This window comes from Hordeum vulgare, chromosome 6H, assembly GCF_904849725.1.
Source record: "Hordeum vulgare subsp. vulgare chromosome 6H, MorexV3_pseudomolecules_assembly, whole genome shotgun sequence".
Taxonomy (NCBI): domain Eukaryota; kingdom Viridiplantae; phylum Streptophyta; class Magnoliopsida; order Poales; family Poaceae; genus Hordeum; species Hordeum vulgare.
Genome location: NC_058523.1, coordinates 44,931,996 through 44,939,405, shown reverse-complemented (window position 1 = coordinate 44,939,405; position 7,410 = coordinate 44,931,996).

Here is a 7,410-nt window from a genome sequence, read left to right as displayed (position 1 = left end):
AAGCTCAAGACTCTGTCTTTTGATGAGGATCGACCTACGGGGAGGAATGAAGTTCAAAAAGTCAAAAAGCGGGCCATCCCCCGGCGTAACCCAGGCTAGTCCCTCTTGGACCAACATTGCGCAATGGAGAGCAGCATCGGAGGACAGGGCAGCAGGAGGAGATGAAGGGGCCAGATCCAATGGTCGCTTCGCCTCAGAGACAAGGCGTCGATGCGGGCTCCAACAAGGAGGGGGGAGGCGTGAGTGGGCGCCAGTGGCAGGGCCAGCAGTCAGTCGGATCTCGGGGAGTCATACTCCAACTTGACCCCCCCCCCCCACCGATCCGGACCTGCTAAGGGCGCCACTGCCGCCGATGTCCCCCTCGTCGCTATCGCTCGAGGAGGGATGCTTGCCGCCTCTCGAGCCCTCTTCGCAGCAACCGAGAAGCGCACATGGGCGCCCCTAAAGCTTGATGGACAGCATGTCTGCCTCCGCTAGCTCGGAGTGGAGGACATGCCAGTCCTCGAGAATATGGGCGCGTGCGAAGGCCATCCGACCTCGCACGAGCAGCATGGAGGACCGTCATAGGAGCAAGCCCCTGGGAAGGCGGAGGCGCTGGAGTAGTGCTCCGCCTCCCTCGGCCTCGACCTCCACGACGATCGCGGTCCCTCGCCCTGCCTCCACCACGGGCGCTCGGGCCGTCTTCCACCACGGGATCCTCTCGCCGCCCTAGCGGTCGATGGTGGCCGACCCCGTCCCCTAACCATGGTTAGGGGCGAGCGCCACCTATAGACAGAAGAAGGCTCTAAAGACCAAGGCCGAGGAGTTGGTGGATTCAGAAGCAGTTGGGTGAGCAAAACCCCTCGCAAACCCTCCAAATTCATAAGACGTGGCGCGGGGGCTAGCCTCCCTTGCTCAAGGAGCGACCACCCCTCTCGTCCAATCGCTCTTGCTCACGGGCAAACAGGGAGCCGCTACTACGCCTTTTAAGGCCACGTCTGCCACCTGTCGATCCATAACTGCGCATGCCATGCGCGTGGTAGAGGAGTTTCAGGAGGTGGAAAGGATACTCCGTGCACGACCCCCCACTTCGCGGGTCCAAGGTGCGGCATGAGGAAAAGCAACCGCCAGTGGATCCAGCCACGAAAGCACGTGCACCTTTTTGGGCCTGGCCCAACAACGTTCGCATGCGTGTGTGGCCCAGGCCCGGGGGCTCCTGTTGGTGCACTAAAGACTGGGGTCTCTAGTGCCACAGACTTATGCACGGGCGTGAAGAGCCCCTGCCGGCAGGGCATGGTAGGATCTAGTCAAGATGCAACCACCAAGATGATCAAGGACTCGGCAAGCTTGCCTTGCCGGGAAGATGACCAAGGCCGTGCCCATTTGGCGGGCATGATGAACACGCAAAGTACAAGACCTCGGCAAGCTCCCTTGCCGGGATGACAACTGAAGCCCCCGGCAAGCTCCCTTGTCGGGCAAAGACTTAAGGCCCCGACAAGCTCCTTGCCGGGATGACGGGTCTGGCCACTGGTGGGCAGACACCCTTGCCATAGTGCCACCGCCCCTCAAGTGCCAGCGCATTCCGCATGCGTCAGCGCAGCATCCAGGTGTCGAAACACCTGGAGACGTGTCTTCACCGGCACATCGCTGGCAAGGACAAGACGTGCATTAAATGCACTTCACAGCGGTAGATGGATAAGCACCGCCCTAGGTTCACTGTAACTCCTCGTGAACCTACCACCGAGCACTCTAGGTGACCCCTTAGCCTATAAAAGGAGGCCCTTAGCTCATTTCGAAGGGGGTTAGACTCTTTGGACATTGGCCCAGAAGACGGTTATCAACATTCACTGTAACAATCAACAACAAAATGCTTAATACAACTAGACAAGCATGACGTAGTGTTTTACGCGTGAGCGACCCGAACCTGGGTAAAAAGGCTTGCCGGGTGCTGATTGCTACTTCTGCTCTTCACTTCGCCTCTCCCCGACCTACGATCACAAGGGTTTCACGTTGGTTCCCATAGGTGTCGACCTGGCATCGCCGACAACTTGGTAAAACGTGGAAGGCTTGGCCTTCTCGCCTGGTTTCGGCTACCAGTGTTATGTTCAATAAATTAGCGCTCCCAACATGCTTGGGGTTTTTATGGGGACCCACTTGACTTTCGTTTTGGGATAAAACTCGTATGGCAAGGCCCAACATTGGTACAATATTTGCCCAACATAATAATACTGATATTAATGTGACGCATAGGGAGTTAGCGCTACCCGAGGAGTAATTCAACATAATATAGGGAGGGCCAATCCTGATGGTGCTGGTCCTAAACAGAGCACTCTGCGGGGCCAACCCTAGGCAACTCGGGAAATTTCTATCACACCACTATAAGCGTCAGTCATCCGTTGTGTCCTGGTAACGTGATACGCGGCTCCTGTCACGATCGCCGACACGCCGGGCGGCATTGCTGGAATTGTTTTACCTTTTTCGAGTGTCTTGTGCGTGGGATTTAGAGGATACTTTGGGATATCTCGAGGTTGAGGTTTTCCAATAGGTACCCGAGGAGATCACGGGTTCTCCCTGATCTAGGTGATTCCGGTGCAGCGTGTGGTAGTCTGTGATGGACTAGTTGGAGCACCCCTACACGGTTAAATCTTTCGGAAAGCCATGCCCGTGGTTATGTGGAAAACTTGGAAACTTTGTTTAACATCCGGTTCTAGATAGCTTTAAGTAACCTTAAGTAAAATATGCCAATAGTGTGCATAACCGTGACGGTCTCTTCTCGTGAGTTCTGTATCTGGAAGAGGACACGGTGGGGTTATGTCTGATGTAAGTAGGTGTTCTGGATCATCATAGTTCACGTCCGCAATGCGTAGATCATCCCCCTCTTTTATTCTTGTACACGTAAGTTAGCCACCTCAAATAAATGCTTAGTCGCTTTCTACAGCCTGACCACTTACGTCAGACAATGTTTTGCTAGTCTTGATACCTTTGGAAATGAGATTGCTTTGCTAGTCTTGATACCTTTGGAAATGACATGGCTTCGCTAGTCTTGATACCTTTGGAAATGAGATTGCTTTGCTAGTCTTGATACCTTTGGAAATGAGATTGTTGAGTCCCTGGGCTCAAAGATTACTACAACACCAGTTGTAGGTACAGGTAAAGCGATACTTTGATGTGAGTGCGATGATTGTTCTATTTGGAGTTTCTTCTACTTCCTCTTCAGCGATCTAGGATGGGTCCCAGGCTGGCAGCCTGGGATAGCAAGGATGGACGTCGTTATTTTATTGTTTGTTTCCGTCCGTAGTCGGACCCTGCTTTTCTTCATGATGATTGATTATGTTGTTGTATTTATGTGATCTTGATGTAGCTTGTGGCGAGTGTAAGCCAAGTGCTTATTCTCATCTTTTCAGTACTTGTAACGATATCCAATATTGCGAAATGACGAGATGCGCTTCTATCCCTGTCGAGGCCCTCGCGCAAAAATAAGGATAGGATCACATCTTGGGCGTTACATCCAGGGTGCACCGAGGGGATGATGGAATGCCGGAAGGGGTTTCGGGAGGCCCCGACAATTGTTGGGGGCCTCATGGGCCAAAGGAGAGGAGGCACCACAACCCACCAGGGCGCTGGGTGAACCCCCTCACCCCTGCCCACTTCGGCTGAAGGGGACGAGGCCTCCTCCTAGGGTGCCGCCATCCCAACTTGGTTGACAAGGCACCCAAATGGGAGGGGCCACCCAACCCTAGATGCCACCCCCTCTTGGCCGCCGGACCGTAGGGGAAACCCTAGGGCACCCTCTCCTCTCCCTTCCCCCTATATATAGTGAGGTACACAGAGGTCAGCCACACGACAACTTGCCGCGGTGCTCCTCCTCCTCTCCCTCATAGTTCATCTCCTCTAAATACCGCATGGCGAAGCCCTACTGAACTGTCACCACCAACACCTTACCACATCGTCGTGTGTCGGAGGACTCGGTCTACTACTTCACCATCGCTCACTGGATCGAGTAGGTGAAGGCGTCACCAAGTTGTATGTGTCTTGAACGCACAGCTGTCGTCTATTTGGCACTTGATTAGGAGTTCGCAGGACAGTTCGTGTTTGGATCGCCAAGACGTACCACTACATCAACCGTGTTCTTGAACGCTTCCGCTTAGTGATATACAAGGGTACGTAGATTAAATCTCTCCTCTCATAGATGTGCATCTCCTAGATTGATCTTGGTTAGCGTAGCAATTTTTTTGTTTACCATGCAACATTCCCCAACACAGGCCACATTTGCCGATGTGAAGGCATGTGGCCACATGTTGTTGTGCATCCAGATGATAAAGACACGCAAACATGTGGGGCCTTTGGGAAGCCTCGACCCAGGCCATGGTTGTCAATCGTTGTGGTCAACAAGGACGATCTATAGAGCGTGGCTGATGAACATGAGGAGAGAATATCGCCATGAGCATCCCTCCATCGATGGTTGTTGTGCCTCAAGTGTGAGCGTATAACGAAGCCATTCTTGATGTGGGCATGTGCTTCATGCATGTGTGAAGGAGACACATGCGTGGGGGGGCATGGGAAATAATCAACAGTGGTTGTGAGGGCATGGACAAATGACACGTGGAGGTGGTACATGTTTGCGCCGGGGGGAGGTACACGTTATATTGATGAATTGATTTCGTTATGTGTCGCCCTAGTGTGTAACTATTACATGATCAATTTCATCTAAATCATTATCCATCACTGATGCATGTTCCTATGCTTCACATGTGCTGAATCTTTCTAAGTTACTACTGTTGCTGCAACTATCACACCTGCTACTCAACTGCTACTGTTACTACCATTACTACTGTTACCAAAATTGTTGCTATCATTGCTACTGTTAGAACTACCATTCCAGTGCTACTAAATCCTTGCTATAGAAAGATATCTCATGTGTGGTTGAATTGACAACTCAATTGTTACGGCCAATAAATATTCTTTGGCTCCCCTTGTGTCGAATCAAAAAATTAGGGTGAAATACTACCCGTGAAGACTTTCACGATCCCCTATACTTGTGGGTTATGACCTTTTTCTGGAGCCATTGCAGGGGAGCATAGCTCTATTTATTGTGTTGACTTGAGGATATCCAATTGCCAGTATGAAGAATGTGAAAGATAATCGAACTAAGATCATCCTCTCTCGCACGAGAGGAGGTAAGGAACTACCATCTAGCTCTGCTTTTGATTCACCCACTGTTTTGATGAAGCTTGTTACACCACCACCTATTGATCGTCCTAATATGTCACATGAACTTGATGATGGTACTTATGAAATTAATGATGATACTATTGCTACACATGTTGAAATTGAAATTGTGCCACTGAGTGAATTACTTGTTGCTCATATTGCTAGAGTTAGCGAACTTGAAAATGTTGAAATTGATGAAGATCTTGAATTACCTGTTACACCTCATCCTCCTAAAATATATGAATTACCTTACGTACCTAAAGGTTATGTTATAGATGGTGAGGTAGCTAGGTACATTCGTGCTTTCAATGATAGAAATGATTTCAAAACGTTACTATACAAACTAAAAGAAAAATCTATGATGGATAAATAGAAACATGATCCTAAATTTGCTACTTCTCCTATATTTGTCACAGTTAAAGACTATGAATTTGTTATAGACCCTGAATTAATTTCTATAGTGGAGTGTAATCCTTTTCATGGTTATGACAATGAAAATGTGGTTAAACACCTTGTGAAAGTAAATGATATAGTTGCTTTGTTCACAAATATTGAAAAGATACGCTACTATTATATCCTTAAAAAATTCCTTTCTTCCTGAAAGGCGAGGCCAAGGAATGTTTTTCCCTTGCTCCTGGTTGTATGTGTATGCCCAGGATATGCTTTATTACTTCTCTGAAAAATATTTTCCTTCTCATAAGAAATAAGCTGCCTTATAGGAAATGTTTAACTTTGTGCAAATTGAAAAAGAGAATCTCCCTCAAGCTTGGGGCAGGTGTCTCCCGTTACCTAGAGCTTTGTATGATTGTCCTCTTGGGAAGAATGAAATTCTTGATATCTTTTATAAAGGACTAACCGATGCTTCTAGGGACTTCCTAGATAGTTGTGCTCATTGTGTTTTCAGGGAAAGAACAGTTGCACAAGGAGAAGACTTATTAAATAATATATTGCAAAATGTCGATGATTTTACACTCCCTGAACCACCACCGAAACATATTCCAAAGAATAGAGATATTCTATTACTCAACCCTGAAGATATGCAAGAAGCAAAAAAGATCTATGAAGGAGAAAGGTATAAAAATTGACGATGTCAACAAATTACCACCGATTGAAGAAATACGTGGACTTGATACCCCGACACAGGTAGTGGAGGTAAAATCTCTCCGTTCCTTTACTGAAAATGATATACCTTATGCTAAGACTCTTGATCAATGCATGGATGAATTTGACAACTACATTGTTAAACAAGAACACCTCAATAACTATGTTAAGAATCAATTGAATAATAACGCCATGATGATAGATCGCTTAAGTGACTTGATGTTTAGAATTGCTAATGACCTGAAAGGTCTAGGTAAACATTCTTCTATGGTTCAAACCCAACTATATCAAGTAGCTAAGTAACAAAATTATTTGCTTACTGAGATGAATAATATTAATTATCATTCTGTTAGAGTGATGACTAGATGGGGTAGAATGACTTGGGAACCTTTTTATCTTGAAGGTCATCCTAAAATAATAAAACATGATAATCAGAGAATTAATGATAAAAATCCTAGTCACACTAAGAAGAAAAAGAAAAAGAAAAATGATAAGAATTTGCATGCCCCTAGTTAACCTGATGTTGAAAAACCTGCTAAAAATAATAATGATGTTTCTATTTCTGATGCTGAGACACAATCTGATAGTGAACATGAACATAATGATAATGATAGTGCTAATGATAATAATTATGTTCATGCACAAGATCCACCATGTAGAAATAAAGAACCTGATAATGATGTTCAGATAGAACCTAGGGAAGGTCTTGATAACCCACGTGTTGAGTTCTACCGTAGGCGCATCGCATGCAAATAAAAAATTCCTAAGCGAAGAACAACCAAGAACATGCTACGGAGATGGATCACAGATTGTTACCACTAGACGCACAGTGTCGTGCAGCGGAAGTAGATGTAGCAACGCGCCCGTGTGGCCCGTCTCCTCCTCGTCTCATCTCCCTCGAACAACCGGTCACCGGACCCCACGTACAGGTTTGCTGGAGCGGCGCAGGTGCACCGCCTCTAACGGTATTCGTGCGTGCAGGAGGAACACCGTGCGGTGGACCGCTAGGTCCAGATCTCATGGTCGGCGGCAGCGAGTGGAGGTGGCTAGATGCAACACATGCACAACCCTATTGACGGCGCTGAAGCGGTCAATTGAATAAGTGTGCCGCACCACCGC